Genomic DNA, 20,858 nt, shown 5'->3' on the forward strand with positions numbered 1-20,858 from the left:
GACTGAACCTGTGTGACACCCTGCCAAATCTTTGGTTGATCACGGAGGGCCTCTCCAATTCTCTGTGTGCTGCCTGCCTGCCTTGCAGTTCCTCAGTGAGCCCCTGACCTCCCACATATGACCCCCTGAGTGTGGCCCTACCTCAACACTACTAAAGGACATGTATGTACCCCTGCCTCCCCTCCATGTTGTCCTGGCACACTGTAGCCTCTCTGTGGGCTGTTCTCCGTTAGAACCCCTATATGCCACCATAACCTACTGCCAGCCTGTGGACTCTTATCCTTAATGTAGCCCTCGAGCACCACCTTCCTCTTTGTGTAATCTCCTGCCCTTAATACCTCCTCAACATTGGCAAATATATGAATCCCCTCTTCACCTGGGTAAAACATTTTTTTTAAACCATGCATGATATTTGAGTATATAAAGAGAGCTGTTTATAGAATTGAGCCCAGGGATCAGTTTTTTACACCTCACAATGACCATGCGCAGTTTTTTTTAATGACTTTATTGGTGTTCATGTCGAGACTCGAACCTGGATCCCCAGCTGCAGAGCCTGCAGCTCTGGATGCTGTGCCACACCCTATCATCAATCACCTACACAAAGCCACTGTACACACTAGATTGAACTTAAAATGCTGCTATTCAATCCACGGCAAGAACTGTGGGACAAATTCTAATAAGGCATTGTCCAAAAATTGGTCTTAATTGAAAGGCTGTCACGTCACTTGCAGGTAACTTTAGATTTAATCTTGCACCTTCTTTCCTTTCCATGTCACATTCGCTGACATGAACCTGGAGGCGGAAGTTCACAGGTAGCAATAATACTTGCACCTCAGAACTTACCTTGCACTTTATTTCCACCTCAGAGATGTACTAAGTGGCAATGAATAGGTAGTTGTAAAAAAGGCGTAGTGAGCCTTCGCGCTCTTGGCAGCGCACCCTGGTTGGTTGAACTTTCCCACCCTGACCACGTTGCACGTTGACTTGAATTTGTGTTGTCAGAATATATGTACTGATCAGATGAGTCAGCTTACATGCTGCTATAACACCGGTACCTGAGAGCTAACTTTGCAAATTTTCTCTTCTTCATCTCTTTGAACTATGTGAAAACGAAAGCATAATTGTTTAACCACATTGCAGTTTTAAGGTATTTATTATATTATAAATTGTAATGTCTTTTTTATTTTATTTTATACCTGTAAAGATTGTTATTAGTCATACAATAAAGCATTTTTAGTTAATTCATAACCTTCTATATATTGTTGAGTCACGGGTTGGTGCAGATTGGTTGAGGTGCCGCTTGGTTAAACAGGCCCAAACGTATTAAGGATGCAGTATTTGGATTTCCTATGAAGGGAGGTCAAATCACTGTATTTCTCTTCAGGAAGGGGCGGTAAGGGAGGAAGGGAGGACAGGAAAGGGAACGGAAGTGGAAGGGAGGAGAAGGGAAGGGAAGGAAACGGAAGAAGGAAGGACAGGGAAGGGAAGGGGAGGGAATGGATGGGAAGGGAGGGGAAGGCAAGGAAGGGAGGGGAAGGAAAGGAAATGGAAGGGTAGGAAATAGAAGGGAGGAGTAGAAAAGGGAAAGGAAAAGAGGGGAGAGGAGGGTGAGAGAAGGGAGGGGCAGGGAAGGGAAGGAAAGGAAGGAAAGAGACGGGAAATGAAAGGAAAGAAAAGGAAAGGAAAGGAAAAGAAGGGAAGGGAAGGGAAGGGAAGGGAAGGAAAAGGGAAGGGAAAGAAGGGAGCGAAGGGAGAAGGGAAATGTAGCTTAGGGTAGGGCAGGTTGAGGCAGCAGAGGGAAGGAACGCAGCGGAAATGGAGGGGAGGGAAGGCAGGGGGAATAGGAGGGGGAGGAGTGACCATCCCACACTCATTGACTGCCATCAATGGGTGGGAGGTCACACGCCTCCATGTATTATCATTCTATGCCAATTTAAGGAGGATATGGGTCCAGTGGAAAAGTGCCCTGACTTGTGGCCCTGAAACCTGCGTTCTAATTTTTGGTACTGAACCAAACTTCCCTGACTTCCATGTATGTGATGCAAATATGTTACTTGATGTGCCTGTTTGGATGGACCTGGAAAGAGAACCATAATGTATGTATGTATGTATGTATGTATGTATGTATGTATGTATAGCATATTTATAATGACATACATTGTGTCATTGGGTGACATATGTAGCTCATAAACCAGAACAATGTTCGAAAAACAGATGCATCTTTCTCCTGGCTCTTCTCTCAGGGAACCATGACAACATGTAATACCCAAAGACTGCAGAACAGGAACCAACCAATGTGCAGTGGCTAAAAGTCAGGACTGTCCAACAGGGGAAGCACCATTGACATTAGCTCCCGTACCTGCGTGCGACAAAAGCCTGACCTAAAGGTGATGTCAGGTAGAGCCCGGGGCGAGACAGACAAATTACTGCTTTCACAAATTCTCACATGTCCATCCTTCGAAATCAGAGATGCCACACACTTGAGACACAAAGATTAGTGCAATACTGAAAACTCTCATTAAGCCAGGCCGAAGTCTACCTGGAAGGTGAACTTAAGCCCGATCACAGCAGAGCTGTAATGAGTCACAGCTCAACATCCAATATTATCAGTTGAGACTGCAAATGAGGTGGCCAGAAGTACAGAAACAGGCCCAGATGTTTGTAAGTGGGACTGCATTGCAAGGGAAGAATTGTTGGCATTTGGACTGACAACAGACTTAACTGAAGGAGTTGCTATGGCTTACATAGGTATGAAGGTAAGTGCACCAGAGTTTGTAAGCAGAGGATAAGCGAGAAACTCTATTGCTGGAGCGGAGTTTTCTGTTGAAAATTTATCGAGTTTTGAGCTCCAGTTTCGTCTATATGTTATGATTTAAAATTACTAATTTGTAACGATTAATTAATAGTTTGTTTTTGTCTGGATTAATCAACATTACTAATGAGAGAAATTACACGTGGGATGCATATATGTTGCTTAATAATAATGTGCGGTTCTATTAAATATGTGTTGTAAAGTGCTATTTGTTTTGTGTTTGTGCGTTTAAAATAACGTGTGCTAATGCTTTATCAGGTTGCAGAAGGCTAGATAAGTACATACACATAAGGGTATTAGTGGGGTTTAACACTGTACAATCATTATGATGTGGTAACGTTGTTTGTGTTTCTTTTAATTAAGATGGTCCGTTTTGGCCTAAAACAAGATGGCTGCCATTTACAGCCTGCACTCGAGTGATCGAATTTTGATGAGAGGCTTTGCTGAACATGGTCGAGAGTCACCTGACCGCAGCTTCTGCCTGGGTAGAAAGTTTTCTGTGAGGACAGCAGCTCTGGGAAAGATTCCAACTGTCCTTGAAGAAGGATAAAGCCACAATGAACAATGACCAGTCTGCGGTGGCTCTGCTAAGATATCAAGGAAGAGCATTTACGAAAGAAACATTTGCAAACTTGAGTTTCCTTTTTCCGTGTTTTTATTTTTGTGATTTTTCCTGAGCGGAGGTTTTCTAAATGTAACCAAGGGACTTCCTTTCCTGCTCGCTCTGCTCAGTGGCTCAACGGATATCTAACATTTGTTTGTAACTTTTATTTGCAACTTTCCCTATAAATATGTTAGACTAGAGAGGGTCCGTGTTCGTTCTTTCCTTTGCGTTCATTACATTCATCGCGTCCCTTGTGGTCATCGCGTTTGGACGTTTCCTATGCTGAGGACGGCGACTCGAGAGACTTTACCGAGAGACCTGTCCTGACCCTTTAGCTAGAATAGGTAATTATGAGAATAACAATTTTGCTAATGATTGACTTTCCATTTGAATTGATTTAGATAAACAAGCATTTGTTTGAATTCTAGTGTCGGGTGTTTATTCCTTGTCATTTATTGAGTATCAAATGTATTTCTTATGTTTAAAATCATGACTCAGGACTAGGGGTGGGCGGAATTTGCGGAATTAACCTTCGCAAATTATCGCGAGAATGTTTAAAATTATCGCAAACAAGCAGAAATATCGCGAAGATGCGGAAGTTTTTTTCCGGCATGTTCGCGAGATTTTCTGCATGGTTGCGGGTCGCCAACTTACCCATGTGGTTGCTTGCGGGCGCGGCCATCTTGTTTTGAGTTGTTCTCGCGGTGCATGATCGCGAGAAGAAAGACGTGATCGCGCGACGCATGACGTCACTGCGGGCGCGAACTGTCGCGAGACAGCGCAAATGGCTAAAAACAATACAACATCTCATGGAGAACGCGACCGGATCAAGAAAACTTGTCGGCGAACGCAGGGATTCAGGTAAGGCGATCGCGCGCGCGCGAGAATGTATTATTTTACAGCGCGAGCAAGAAACAAATTATCGCCAAGCTGCGGAAACCGGAATTTTTGACATTTTCGCGCTCTCCGCGGAACGCAAAAATGTCAAATTATCGCAATTTCCGCGAACGGAACGAAATTTTTGCCCAGGCCTACTCAGGACAATGTCATTAAGGTCGCATCGACCTCATTGTAGATGCAGATTGGTTTAGGTTTTCTCTCCTATATTCAGTGTGGATAGAGTAATAGAGTGAATTTAGTGTGATGGGCCCTAGCGTATGATGTGTGATTGTGCGTGTGACTGTAGTTTTACTCTGTCCGTGGAAGCAGGGAGAATTTATATGCGCCAATCTGCAGCACTTTCACAGTGTGCACCACATCAGGAACCATGTCAGATACAGGAAATATAGCCATACAGGGCCCATATTAATAAGGATGAGTTCATGTCACGCTGCAAATATATACTTTATAGGTGGGGGAGTCGCTATATCACATGCAATATATTGCATGATAAAATATTTCATCAACTATAACGACTACCACTATATTGTCTAAGTGAGTAGATGTGGAGTTAAGAATAGTAAAGCTTTATTTACCTATATATACTTACCTTGATGATATAGTGAGTGCAATATTTGAGTAGGTGCATGCTGTAAATCTTGATATAGTGAAATATGACCCTTCAAAGCTGTAGGGTCCTCCCCTACCGGGAGCTTGCACATGAATACGCCACACACAGAGCTCTGTAGTAGACTTATTTATTCCTCAGCATACAATCACACTCTGCCCTCTAAGTACGTCATAACTGTTAATAACCACACCCCTTAACACCTCCCAACAAAAGTGATGTAATTCCTTATTGAGGGCTCTCACTGCAAGGGTCCTAGTCCACATAGTCTCACAACACTACACCTACCCCCTTGTTAAATAAAAAGAACGATCAACATTCACATCACATTTCTTCAATAAGTCGTTGAGACTCTCACACTAGTCAGCCAGATCGAGTGGTCTGAGATGGTTTAGTGGCACTGTGAGTGTGCACTGATCTCACAGGTTCTGATGCTTGATCTGGACTGTCAGACGGGGTCGCCTCATTCATTATTGCAGGAGCTGGTGATCGTTGAGATAAGTAAGTGTTACCAGTCCCATGTGATGGACTTTCCAAGACACTCCTGCACCGTCACCATATGTCCTTTGCACGTTACAACCCTCAAAGGATCCACAGCAAATGAAGTGTCAGTTTTCCGCTTCCATTTTTGCTTAACTTGAACCCAGTCACCTTCATCGAAAACTGTTTCTTGAGCTTGTTGATGCCGATTGGTATAGTTCTTCATTAGGCTTTTTCGAGCGGTGTCCATGACATCAACTTCATCAGCAGTCAGGGGTCGGTCTGCTGTCCACTGTGGTAGTTTGGTTCGGATAGCTCTCTCGAATAGCAAGGGGACAGGACTCTCACCAGTTGTGGAGTGAGGAGTTGAACAATAAGCATGGAGGTCTTCACACAGGGCCTGGTTTAACTCGATTCCCTCCATTCCCTCCATTGATGCCCGTTGAATTACCTGTATGAGGGTACCCATAAATTGTTCTACAATTCCGTTGGTTTGGGGCCACAGAGGTGTGCTTTTTTGATGCTTGACATTTAGTCTGAACAACAATTCCTTGAATTCTTCACTATTGAATGGGGGACCATTGTCAGAATTGAGAACAACAGGATAGCCCATGCTGCACAGATGGTATTCGATGACCTTATCATGGGTAGTTGCTGACATCTCCTCTACTAGAGGAAAGTGTGAATTCTCATCAATGACTACCATGAGATGATGTTCGTTCCCTAAAGGCCCAAAGAAATTTACTGCACCCAGGGCCGGACTGGCCGTAGCGGGCACCGGGCGTTTCACCGGTGGGCCGCTAGGGTGGGGGCCAATTTTGGGCCCCTTGGGGCCGTTTTTGTTACAGGGCCATTTTTGCTGCATAGCTACAAAATCCTACCCTGTAACAAAATTGTCCGAAATCGGCCCTGGCAAAGAGCTCGGCTGCACCCAGGGGGGCCGGCCGAGCTCTTTGCCAGAGCCGGTTTTGGTTCCCAGTCCGTCCCTGACTGCACCTCTTTCCCAAGCATGTACAGGAGGGTCAAACATTGTCAATGGATCCTGCGTCGCTTTGTGGGAAGGCAGTTACAAAGATGGCACTCCTTTAGTTCCCTTTTAACTCGCTTGTCTAGGCGTGTAAACCACACTCGGTATCTTAGGACTCTCTTGGTGACTGTAATGCCAGTATCTCCTGCATCGGCTAATTCAATCACCTGCTGTCAGGTTCTCAGATATTATGAATCTCAAGCCTCTCAATACAACACCTTCCCTAGTAACAGACAGCTCGTCCCGTACTTTTTTGAATTTCTGAAATTCAACTTCGTCAGCAAACAGTTGAGCATTCTGCTTCCATGGTTGAGCTGAAATTATGTTTTTAAGGATAAGCATGTTCTTATCAGTATTACTAGCAGAAATATTTTGTTCAAAGGCTAGAGCTGCTGGCGTGCTGGATCTCACAATGAAGGTAATGTTCTCTTCAGCCATTTTGGACGCTGAACTGGGCCACCGTAGCAGTACTCATAAAAAGTAATCAGCAGGGTTCTGATCTTTACCCGGTTTGTGTACAAATGAGTAGTCGTACTCTTGCAATCATAACCTCCACCTCTAAATGCAAGGGGCATCTTGGCTTTCAGGATACCAAAAACAGTGAGCAGAGCTTGGTGGTCTGTAACAATCATGAAATGTTTTCTGTATAGAAACACATGAAACTGTTCAGAGGCCCACAGGACAGTCCGACGCTCCTTCTCTGGCTGAGAATAGGCATGTTCTGTATCAGATAGGCTTTGAATGGTCGAGACCACAATGTGTCTCTGAGCATTTGGATGACCATAAATGTTGTACAAGGATTGCCCCCACCACCACCAGGCTCTCATCGACTATGATCCCAGGATGCAGGTTGGGGTTAAAATAGGGTATCTTAGTTGCATTCTCAATTGCATGCTTTATTCTTTAGAATTTTGCTCACATTCGACAGACCAGTGGAAAGGGAAATGTCACTTTGTCAAGTCTCTCAACAGGGCACTCACAGTGCAAAGCCAAGAATGTACCTTGAGTAGTACCTGGCCCTTGCTAAGAAGGAGTGTACCATGGTGACATCTTGTAGGGGGCAAGTAGCTGATGCCCTTTGTCTACATCAGGAGTCATTCCCCTTCAGAGTATATGTACCCCGAGAATTTGAGTTTGATCTTGTGAAATTCACACTTTGCTGCATTTAAAGAGAGACCTGCATCAGCAAGTATCTGGCACACTTGTTCAAGAGCCTTGCCATACTCCTTAAGTGTGGCTCCATGTACCAGTACATCATCACTGTAAGTAAAAGCATGCGTGACAGGTTAAAATATTTGGCATATAACATCCTGAAATATTTCTGCTGCTGATGACACTCCAAAACTCAACCTTTCACCTCCGAACAAACCAACATGAGTCGAAAAAGTACTGATGTACCTACAATTCTCTTGTTGATGGCATGCCTTGTTCAGGTCAAGACGGGAGAAGACTTTGGCACCGTTCAGTTGCATAACCATGTCCCCTGTGTGTGCACGAGGATGTCTATCCCTCTTGATTGCTTTGTTGGCCTGGTGCATATCAACACCTATGTGCACTGCAACTCCACTGTCCTTTTTTTGGCACTACCACTTTGGGCAAGACCCATGGCGTAGGACCAGTAGAGCGCTCAATGATATCATACTTCAACAGCATTTCTAGTTCATTGTCAACGGCTTCTTGCAAGTGAAAAGCAACTTGGTGTGCCGCTGAGCAACAGGGAGAATGTCTTCATTAATATGAAGTCACACTTTCACCTCCCTGGGACATGAAACAATGACAGGAACTGACTCACAACTTCAGATTGAGTGTGTTGATTGTAATTGAGAGATATCAGTCTCATGTCAGCAGCGGTGGCAAAACTGAGCAGGTAGGCACTGGACAAAGTTCCTTGAAGAATGTGAATTGGCACTTCCACTGATGCTGCTTTATGTTGCATTGTCGATGTGAATGACGCTTGGTTCTGCAATGATTTCAATGTAGCCCACGTGTACACTTTTATGTTTGATGGATTTAGGCATGGCACAGGGGATAGGCTATTGAACATTTTATTGTGATCTTATGGCAGTGTCCAAATCGATTTGTTTGTCTCGTTTGGTAGCTTACCTTTTTCTTTTGTTCTTCCTTTCAGGTAGCCAAACCTATATGTGCCTGTCATTCCTTGGTCAATATCATTATCGCACATCCATCTGCTTCACTGGTGCTTGATAATTATGTTGACAAGACCAATTGGACGTCGATCAACTTTGTCTGGTTTCTATTTGTCGTAACTGATGTCGCTCTTGGCCTTGTGCGCGTGGTTAGAATGTTTCTGGAACCTTCTGGTGGCCATTTTCTCTTTTCGTTGTGTTTCTGGAACCTTCTGGTGGCCATTTTTTCTTCTTGCTGTGGCGTACTTGGTTTCTCTTTCGGTTTGCAAGGCTTTATGAAGTGCTTTTCTTTCCCGCATTCTTTACATGTCTGTCCCATGGCTGGACATTTGCCTTCATGGAGAAACGAAATCCCACATTGGAGACACAACTATTTCTTCTTTGGAGACGTCGACTTACATGCATCTACCTTGTGCTTGTGCTTACTTTTCACGATCATTTTTTACTGTTCCACCTACCATATCAGCTGCTTGTCGAGCTGCTCTTTCATCTGTTCTTGAAGCCATTAATATTTTCTCAAAACTGAGTGTCTCTCTTAGCTTGCGTCTTCGGATCAAGTCTGAGAGACAACAATCAATGACTTGAGGCGTATGGCTCCATCATCATCAAACTCATTTAATTTGCAGTGTTTGATGAGCACATCAAGTCCTTCAACAAACTCATCCGTCGTTTCACCAGCTTGCTGTTTCGCTTGATTGAAAATGTACCTTTTATAGTCTACATTAAGCATTGGATTGAACTTGGTTCCCAATGCTTCTTGGATCTGACAGTGCGATGTTGCACCTGTCTGCGAGATCTTCTTCAGCGCTTCTTTTACTTTGTCATTGGCAATATTCTTTAAGGATGTATTGATTTCCTTATCATCTACCTCTTCTAGGGCATCTATGAAGTCATCGAATGTCTCGATCCATGCAGTCCATCTGGCGCTAATAGTCTGCTTTCTGGCTGTGTTGAATGGTTGTGGTGGTGTCTGGTACGCAGCTCCCATCAGCAGCTATTAAAAACAAATTCCACTGTTCCAATGGCCTAAACGGTATCTACAGGAAGCTGTACCTTCTGCAAGCACAACCACTGTGCTTGCACTTAGGTTGTTTTGCACGATCTTGAGGTTGTACAGCACTTTGTTTTTTTTCACTACAACAGCTACCATGTGGAAGGAACATTTTCCATCCAACAATACTGTGCCTGCCAGTGGCGTGGCCAAGCAGAGCTGCAAGATGGCCGCTCTGAGTGAGGGCTCTGCCGGCCGATCCTGTATATCAGACATTTATCCGGACTAGTCCTTACAATGCCATACAGCACAGTCAGCATATGACCGCCGAACAGTTATGCAGCCAGAATCCTGACTTTCCGGGGTCCAAGGAGCAATAGGACGCTCCGCCGGCCCACTTGGCGAATCGCGGCCTGTCGCAGCCTGGTGTGCACACCTCCGCTGGGGCCTGCCGTGGCCAACACCGCGGCTGTTCCCACGCCTCTGCCTGTTTCGGTGGCCAGTGCCGGACACCTGCCTGGAGTGCGTGCTGGGGCCCATGGACGCCCAGGGGCTGGGCGACACCTACTGCCGGTGGCTGGGACAGAAGAAATTACATTGAGACACATTTGGCCAGTGAGTCTTGCGGAGCGACCTGGGCTGGTGCGGAGTGGTTGGCGGCCTCTGATGCAGGGGCACGGTGCGCTGGGCCCCGGGGCTGGCTTTGGATCACCATCAGTGGACGGGTGCCTGCGCGGCTGCCGCCAGCCCGGTGCGGGGCATACCCGAATCAGCGTGAACCCTATCGCAAGCTCCTTTCAGCCTGCCGATCTCCCGTGGGGCCGCTGCGGAGGCCCCACAATGAAGAGGGAGTAATAAAGAGGACGCAGGCTCACTGTCAGGCGGGTGGCGCCTCGCTGACAGCGCGGTAGGCCGGACGCTGCGGGCCCCAGCGCATGCTCGTGTCGGAGCACAGTGTGAAGAACCACCGCATACCCGACATAGTGAGCGGCAGCACTGCAGAGGCCACGATAAGGCACGCAGAACACACAGGGCAAGGCCACTACGGGGGAAAGGAGTAAGGAGGCTGAATACATGTAACTGAACATAATTCTATAGACTTCGCATTGGTGGGTGCTTGAAAGCCCTGCAAGGCGGCCGGTTGGGCGCTCTGTTCTGCCCACACGAAGAAAGAAATGGCGCTGCTGATCCACTGCGAGCGTACAGTCACAATCACACGGCGCAAAAAGAGCAATAATAACACCTAAACTAAAAGACTAACGAGGAATAAAATCGGGCTACCTCGGTAGTACCCAGGTCTGTTGAGGACCCCACGCTGGAGCACACCAATTGGCCTGCATCATACAGAGAGAGAGGATAGACATGGGAAAAACAGACATCAAGTAGCCAAAATTAAATTTTGACAAGACAGAGGAGGCCACTATGAATACCACGCAAGAGGATGACCTCAGACCCATGGTGAGGGAGGATAAGGCCAGTCTGAAGGTGATCGACTCCAAGCTGGACTCCATGGCAGCACGCATGGACCAAGTAACTTAAAAAGTAGAGAAGTATAAAGCCAGAATTGATGAGCTCGCAAATAGAGTATCGGACTCTGATGACTACCAAACTGAAACACATGAGCAGATGCTGCGCATGGATATGGTCCTTAAACTCATCAAAGCTAAGAATGAGGATCTTGAGGCCCGATCAAGGCGGAATAACGTCCAAACTATTGGAATCCCGTAGACAACAAACATTCCTAACATGGAGAAATATGTGGAAACAATGCTCAAAGACCTATTTGGAAATTATCTCTCTGGCATGTTTCTGGTGGAACAGGCGCACCGCTCCATGGGCCCCAAACCACCGCCCAGAGCCCAGCCGCACCCTATACTCGCCCGCCTCTTAAACTATCAAGATAGAGACACAGTTCTGCGGATGTCCCGTGAGCCAGGGGCAATCCAATATCAAGGCAACACAATTGTTCTGTATCCAGACTTCACCCAACTGGTCCAGGCGGCATGCAGAGAGTTAATTCTGGCCAAGAAACTGCTCCAACAAACCAGCACCAAATACACCCTACTTTACACTACAAAGCTCTGAGTTCATACTGGCAGCAAACCCCTCATATTCACGGATACCAGTGCCGCGCTGAAGTTTGCTAAACAGGCGGCGAAGAAACGTCAGAGCCCGTACCGAGAAGAAAATGCATCTTCGAGCTATCACTTAAGCGATAATGACTGAATGGTGACATCCAAAGACACTGTCCTGAAGGGTCCTTCAAAAGACATTTACCAATGAGATTGTAGGTATTCTCTGTATATGTTTGCCATGGCTGCCCCATATGGTCTTAAACCAAACTTGTAACTTGCTCCTTACCCCATTGCTGGGGATGTTCCATTTCTGTTTTCTTTTTAAATATGCAAAAGGCATTACGAAAATTTGTGTTACAATTGGGCTCGGCCGCCCTGCTGTAGTTGGCAGGCGTGTAAGCCAGCGACCCCCAAGTTCCACCAAGGGATAATTCCCAACAGCCCTAGGCCTACTTAGGAAATTCACACAATTGGAGTAGGGGATGACAACACAACCTGATTGGGGGTTGGTGTGGGTGGGGGAAGGACAGGGAACGTTAACTGTTACTGTTTAATACCGCTAACTGTATTGCCTGTGATGCCGTCGCCATACATCCAAACTGAGCCTCAGTATATACAGCGAGATTCACTCAACACACGGAGAGGTCACAGCTTCAAGGATACACCATGTCATACGATGCACACCACAAACCACAATATGCGATCCTGTACGAACATTGGGGAAACCACACGTAGGCTAATATGTCCACAATAAAATGTATCACCTGGAATGTGCGTGGTCTAAATGACCACAGATAATCGAGATTAATTCACTCTTATCTCACTAGGCACGGAGCAGATATTTGCCTCCTGCAAGAAACTCATCTCAAAGATGCGTCCCGATCCAGATTGTATTCCAATAGATGGAGGGAGGTACTCACTTCCAACTATTCAAACTACTCACGCAGGCATTCCATGGAAAAGGCACTTTCGGACCCCGAGGGGCGCTATATATTACTAAGGGGCGCAATTTACCGCCAGCAGGTCATTATTGCAAATACATACGGACCTAACAGTGACAGCCCTGAATTTTTCCATCAAGTATGGCACAAACACTGGGAGACGGTGCAATATTGTGGGGCTGCGACTTCAATGTAGTACTTTCAACACAGGATGAGAGAGTAGGTATATCCCGCACACATCATTAAGCGGCTGCAGCACTCCGGAGCATAATAGACGACTACTTCTTGATTGACACAGGGCGGGCGCTACACCCATTGGCCCGCAAAGGCACATGCATAAACCAAGAACATAAAGAGTGGTCTAGATTGGACTCCTGGTTAACTTCCAAAGACCTGCACTCCTGGGCAACCGAGGTCGCACATCCGCGCACGCTGTCAGACCACGCGACTGTCATGATCCAATTCCTAATCACAAAGCCCTATATACAATCTTTCACCTGGTGGCTTCCTCCAAATGCACTACTTGACTCAGTGTTCACGGAAGAGATCCAGAAAAATATAGTAGAATATTTTTAACACATTAGTGGCAATGTGGACTCCATGGGTACAATGTGGGAGGCCTTCAAAGTGGTGATACGTGGAACCTGCTTAGCACATTGAGAATAAAACCAAGCAGGCATTACCAAGAACCCCTCTGCTGGCACTGTTAGGATATGTGCACAATACCCCGACCTCCATGAGACGTCTCACAGCGCTAATGCTACTGTTGGCCAAAAGACAAATGGCCTTGCACTGGGTGGCAACATCCCACCCAACCACAAAGACCTGGGTGAAAGATAAAACATACTGCAGAGACCAACTGTCATGCTATTGGGAGCTTGTACCAAAGCAAACACAAGGAGATGATGGACAGAGCGCTGAAAGATTTCAAACACTCACCCCCAGTCACAGATAGCTCACTTTGCCACTGGATTCAAGCTAGCCTGGCTGATGAGGGCTATTAGCCCGAAACTGGTCCCAGGATGCTTGTTTCCGGTCCAGGGAAGACATGGCTTGGGAGTTCGGGCTGGACTGTTCCCATGAGGCACAGGGTCAAGACCGATTTGCATATAGCTGTGTCTGAACTGGGGTGGCGAAGTGAGCTAAAGAACGATGATGGATTCAACCCAGATCTGTGACTGGGAGTTTGTGTCTGAAAAGTTTCAGCGCTCCGTCCATCATCTCCTTGTGTTTGCATTGGGAGCTTGTACCGGCACGATCCCGCCCTAAAGACATATAGTCCCCATTCACAAATTGGCTTTGCGCTGCTGACATAGACGCATAATGGGTCCAACTGGTGCAGCTCAATGCACTCTATAGTTTGCATTTTGGAACCCAACGCAAGGACAGACTGGCCGGGAAATATTGCACAATCCCATGACCTTTTGATTGTAGTGAATTTTGTGGCGTGTACAATTTGGAAGGTATGTAGACTTCCAACAAAAAGAATGTAAAATGTTTGGTAAAATAGTCACTGGCAAATCAAATGTATTGACTGTACTACTGTGCAAATTGTGGTAATATTTAGTTCTTCATATGTTTATTATATCTTTATTAATGCAAAACTTCAATAAATGAAAAAAAAAACAATACTGTGCCTAGGAGAGGGATTCCCCAGGGTGCAAGGCAACATGGATGCACAATGGTAATGCAAGCTGTGTGAGAGCATCACTACAGCAGAATATAATTCTAAAGCACCTCCTTTGTGTGCATGCAAGATAATGCTTCTTGTTTGTGGTGCTTGAGTTGGATGATGCGGGATATCAATGTCACATGTACTGAAATACTGTTGTCATCTGCTTACTTAACACCCCCTCTACTGACATTGAGAGATCAGGTACGTACACATTCGTAAAAGATGATAAAACCCTTTGGGCCACTTTGCATGCCAAAGGAGGGGGGGGGGGGGGGTCACATGGCCATAGGTTGTTGGTGCATCACAGATAGAGAGGGTGAAAATTACAGTTTAATGTAGGCAACATATCCTACATGCTCACCCTCAATTGGCTGAGGCAGAATACAGAAGTATTTGGGTGGCATTCTATGAGCTTCAGTGTTCCTGTGAGATTAAACTAATCTGGACATGTGAAGCATTAGGGACTCCTGGATAGCTGATGGTGATTGGAAGGGTAACATCACACTCTAGGGGTGATGGCAGAGATGCATTATCCTCTATGGCTAGGGCAGTGGTTCTTACCTTTTGACTTCTGTGGCTCCCTGAGGACTGGAACTGCATCAATATTGGAATCCATGGACCCCCACTGAGTCATTACTGGAAGCGGGGGATCCCGAGCTAAGCAGTGTCAATGATTTGAACCATGAAACAAGATCAGCATTCATAAAACAGTAACACAAACAATTAACTAATTTATTTTATTTAGCAACAAGTATAAAAAAATCTAAATTGCAATTTTAATGGGAAGGTGACATCTCTTTTTAAACCAGTTTGAGCCACTCATAGTCCATATCATATTCTGTTTGATGCAGTTGTACTGTTCCCACAAACCAGTCTGCTGATACTTACATAATGTATTTCTTCTAATTACAAATTACATCACATTTTAACATTTTCAATTTTACATTTTGCTTAGTCTTTTCGATACACTATATTAATCTGTTAATGTTATTACATTCTCTAAGCAGTCGTGGACCCCCTAAGTAGGCTTCATGGACCCACAGTGGTCCCTGAACCACAAGTTAAGAATCACTGGTCATGGTGTTTACACAAGAGTGTGCGCTGTAATGTTTTATACCTGGTGAGCATATGTTCTGGAGAACGATGCTCCCTAGTCCAGTCTGTGTTGTCCAACAGGACTATTCGTATGAGCATTTATGACTATTTGCTTGTGTTAGTAGTGGCCTTGAGTTTTAGTCTTGTTGTCCCTTAGATCCCTAAACAGGTAGCCATGGGATTAGTGATAGATCCTCTGACATTTCTGCAGGTTGCTGAAATCATTGTTTATTTAATACTATTTATTTATTTATTTTATTTATTTATCTAATAGTTTTTTGTAGCGTGAACATGACTCTTGCAGGTATCAGAGCACTTTACAGAATTACAGCATGGAAATCAGTAGAAACAATAATATTAAATTCAAAGCAAATTCACTAACAAACTAATAAAATAGACTCTTTGTTAATAACAGCATGTGGTCATAGTTCATGCCAGTGAAAGTGCCACGCATTTGTTAGCACGCATGTTTTTGCAGTGAATATGCATTTACATATGCATACCAATACCACGCATTGTTTTTGAGGTCAAAAACACTTTATTTGTGGGGGGAGGCCCCCATGCCCCCCCATCTTAGCCCCCCATCTTACCTTAAATGTGTGGTATTGGCATGCGTTGTAAATGCATATTCGCTGTAAAAACATGCGTGCTAACAAATACGCGGTAAAGGCAAAACGAGGTAAAAACCTCGTTGTTAAGGGGCTGTTTCCCGTTTATGTGTCCTGCAGGCAATTTTTTGTTGGATTCTTGCTTTAAAAGGTAGCCAGTTGAGGGATATGAGATCCGGGGTGACATGGCTTATCTTTTTGAGCCAGTGATGAGTCTAATGGCAGAGTTGAGCGAGGCCTTTAGAGGAGCAAGTTTGGATCTGGGCAATCCAGATAGGTTTGTGCTACCATAATCGAATCTGGGGATCACTAAATCTTGTACAGCATGTTTGAATTAGTTGGGTGGGAGGAAATATTTTAATTTCCTTAAAATACTAATTTAGTGATTTGCTGCTTTTGTGAAGGCACTGATGTGTTTCTGCATGTTGAGATTCTTGTCAAGCGAAAAGCCAAATAAATTTGCGGAGTCAATGATTTGTGGACTGCAGTTAAGGGCTGTTAGCTGTTTCAGCCATTCTTCGATGATCAGTGCCTGGTTGGGTGGGGCAATTAGAAGGAGTTCAATTTTTTTAATATTTAGTTTGAGGTGATTAATTGGTAGCTAATTGTGACTTTCCACTGTTGAGGGAGCTGATGTCATCTGAGGAGGAGACTTTTAGGTATAGAAGGGTATCATCCGCATACATGTGGTATTGGATTTTAGTTGAGCTAAGAAGTTCAGTCAGTGGTTCCGTGAATAAGTTGAAGAGGGTGGGCGAAAGCAATGATCCCTGTGGTACCCCAAGAGAGATCGGCGTGGACTGAGATAGGGCGAGATTAAGCTTGACTCTTTGAGATCTGTTAAGGAAGTAGAAGGAGAATCATTTAAGGACTAGACCTGTAAGGCCCATACAGTGTTCCAGAATGTCTAGAAGATTTGAGTACTTCACTGTAAAGAATGCCGATGATAGGTCGAGGAGGACGAAAGACAAGCTTGATTCTTGTCCAGCATTTTTAGTGTATCTTAATCTGTGTCAGTGATACATTTCACCTTCCTCTGCTCATATAGACTTGCTGCTGGTCCTTTATCCGCTTACATCATTGGCCTAGCAGGGGCTATCCATTCTTGTCCAATATTGGGAGTAGACTTTTGATTGCCATGTTATCGAGCAAAGGACAGACCTACAACATGGTCATGCACATCCCTTGATAAAAACGTGCGGTGTTTGGTATTTCATGCCTCTCTTAATGGTTCATCATGTGCAGATATTTATGGCTCAATCTCTTGCTTCTTCCTAACCAGGTCGTTAATTAGAATCCTCCATCATTTCTCATCAGTGTATTTGCACTATTATCTGTAGGAGGACATAGTAATGCAAAAAGGGTTGGCTTTGGACCATTGTTTGCTCCGCTAGTGCAAGGAGTATGTGATTGTGGCGCAACATGTTTGACTTAATTCCTATATATGTGTTGTTCAGTCTGTTCGGTGATCCCACTGATGTTAATGGTAGCATAATATGGTGTACCAAGATAAGCATTTGGACAAGTCAATTACCTACCTTGGACCAGATGTACAACCATTTTTACTGGTGGCAAATGGAAAATTGGGCCTTTTGTGACCGCTTTAAAGGGTTGTAGCATGTACAAACCCTATTTTGCCAGTCGCTAACTTATTACTGACTTGCAAAATAAGATTTACAAATCGCTATTAAGAAGGGGGTGTGCAAAGGGCGTCCCTTCCTAATAGTGAGTCACAGGCGGATGTACGATTATTTTGCGACTGCAAATGTGGTCACAAAACAATCTCAGTTACCACCAATTCCAAATTGGTGGTAAGTCAGTTGCAAACGGAATGGGATCCCCAGGGGACCCCTTCCTCTCTGTGTTCGGCAGCGAAAATATTTTTTAAGAGCAGGTAGTGTTCCCATGGACTGCTGTCTGCCCTTAAAAAATTGGGAAAAAAAGTTTCATTTTTTTCTTTTAAATGCATCCCATGGCATACCCTTCCCGCTTAGGGCAACAAAAGCAAAAGGAACAAATGATGGACATATTGCTGAATAATGCAAGCATTCACCCTGAGCCACAGAAATCTGGGTTTAATCCGTCTTTCTTTTGTTCACCACGCCACCCCACTTTGAACCCGGCTATATGCAATTCAGTCTTGACCCTGTTCACCATGGAAAAATGAAAAAACAAACTTTTCCTTTTTTTCTTTTAAACACATCCCATTTTCCTTTAAGCAAAAAGGGCTGCATTTCATAAAAGAAGTTTTATTTAAAAAGCAAACACAGACAAGGTGGCTGCTGTCCCCAGCGGGCCACCATCCCTGTGATTGTAGCCCATTCCCAATGGGCCGCAAATTGTGACCTGTCTCATGAATATTGATGAGGCAGGTCATTTGCGACCCCATTAGGAATCGCTAAATGTATCTGAGATACATTAGTACAATCCGCTTTGCGAGTCACAGAAAATCTGAATTTGCGACCTGCAAAACAAAATGGTTGTACATCTGACCCATTATTCCTTGCAGTTACGGTCTACAAAGGCACATCAGAGAGCCTGAATGTGTTTCTGTAGTGTTTTTTTCATGCAACATATTACTTATGTAGAGTGCGTACTGCAAAAAGAGCCACCTCTATGTGAGTGTACAGGTTGTGTGTGGATGTTTACAATGGGCAACAACTGGGAGCTGTGAAGTTCAGACTGAAGGCAGTATACGTTTCTCACAGTTTCCATCAGTGGGTCATGAAGGGCTTCAGAGAATATATGCTCATCCAATCCTTGGTCTCTCTGCAGAGTGCATAGAGCAATGATCGGATATGCCAATTGCAAAAGTGATTCTATGTCTGTGAAGAAGGTTCACACCTGTCGAAATATCAAGGTAGCAAAAGTTGAAGAAAACCATGATTATAGTTGGGTGGGTTGGTTGTGTATGGGGAAGTGAGAAAAACAAGATGCAGGGGAGTATGTGTGGGAGAGAGTGAAAAGAGGGTGCTGAAGTGCAAAGAGATGAGGTGTGAGATATGCAAGAACGGTGTAAAGTGCCTAACCCAGAGACTTCAGAAAAAGTGGTGTGAAGAGGAGAACTGGAGTGATTGACACGCTTAAGAGCATTACCCCTTCCACAGACCTTAGGAATGTTTGATTCATAGTCTGCTTAAAATGTTTAAATGACTTTGTATGTGTTTGTATATTTATAAAGACACAAACACATACACTTTTATCTGCTGTTCCTTGTGCTCCCCCTAAAAATAACTTTTAGAGACGCCACTGAATAGAAGCTACTTCATCCTGATTGATTGCTCATGTGATTTAAAGAGGCAGTCCAGAGAAGAGAAACAACAGTTCTCTGCACTCAGTCCTGCATCAGTGACATTCTAGAATGACGTCTGCCTGGGTTCTTGTTTGTACTGTGCCATCATTCACTGGGTTTCCCTTTTAACACATTGCTTGGTAGACCGATAGAAGGATGTCTGTATGGTTTGATTCTGTATTGTGACATCATGCACTGGAGCAAAAGGAACAATTGATGGACAGAATGCTAAACAATGCCAACATTCACCCCCATTCACCCCTAGTCACAAAGATCTGGATTTAATCCACGTTCTTTTGCTTACCACCCCATCCCAGTTTGGACCCAGCCATATGCAAATTAGTCCATCCCGAACTGCCGAGCCAGGTCCTCACTGGACCCTAAACAAGCATCCTCTGCATGGTTTCGGGGCATCAACCCTCATTAGCCAGGCTAGCTTGAATCCAGTGGCGCAGTAAGCACGGGACCCACATCTGGGCATACCCTTCCCACTTAGGGCAACAAAAGCAACAGAAACAAATGATGGACAGAATGCTGAACCATGCAAACATTCACTCCCAGTCACGAAGATCTGGGTTTAATCCCCACACTCACCACGTCACACCAGTTCAGACCCAGCCATATGAAAATAGTATTGACCCCGTTCCTCAGTCCAGCCTGAACTGCCAAGCCAGGTCCTCCCCGGACCGGAAACAAGCATCCTGTTGTCTGCCTGGGTTGTGTCGGTATTGTGACATCATTCACTGGAGGGCCCCTTTAACGCATTGTCTTGCAGACAGATTGAAATGACGTCTGCCTGGGTTGTTGTCTGTATTGTGACCATTCACTGGGTGGCCCCTTTAACGCATTGCCTGGCAGACATGTGGCTTTTAAAGGCAGTCTGTGTACAGTTATTCTCTTGGCAGCCACTGTGGCCTCACATCATGGTGCTAGAAGCAGCTTTGTTTCTGCAGGAATGGGACTACTCCTGAGGCCTGTTGCTTGTCAGATTGATGCAGGTTCTAACCATGGGTAGTAGGTTTGTGCCATCTGTCGAGGGACCTTTACTTGGCCTCAGTAGGCCAGTCCATTATTGTGCTATGATAGTAATACTAGAAATGATTCCACTGTGGTGCTTTGCTCCTGTTAGTTGGCAGTGGACGCCTCTTTGCAAAATGGCCGTTAACTTTGTTCTTCTGTTATATTAGCAAGCAATAAACACTCTGTCTTGCACCTGCATGTTTCTGAGCTGAGCTGTTCATTTTTCTTGCAAATCAAATTCTCTGAGTGTTAGTTCCATTAAGCAATCTTTTGACATGTTTCATGTCTACAGTGAGTGGGAATGATATTCGGTGTTGATTTTTTTTCTGTGCTGTGTTCACCTGGATGAGTATTTTTTCACAGCTTCAATAAGGAGGGAAAACAGCCGCTTTGCAATGGCGCGTTCACAGGCTGTTCCGGGTGCATTTGCACCCAGTACACAGATTGCAGCTCCAATGGGCAATTGTAATTGTAATTGCATTTATGTAGCGCTGACTACCCCAGACAAGGCGTTAAAGCGCTTTACGCCAGGCAGCACACTGCTCCAGAACCCAAGGTTAATGTTAGTTCAGTGTTATTAGTTA

The sequence above is a fragment of the Triturus cristatus genome, chromosome 2_2 (genome assembly GCF_964204655.1).
Source record: "Triturus cristatus chromosome 2_2, aTriCri1.1, whole genome shotgun sequence".
Taxonomy (NCBI): Eukaryota; Metazoa; Chordata; class Amphibia; order Caudata; family Salamandridae; genus Triturus; species Triturus cristatus.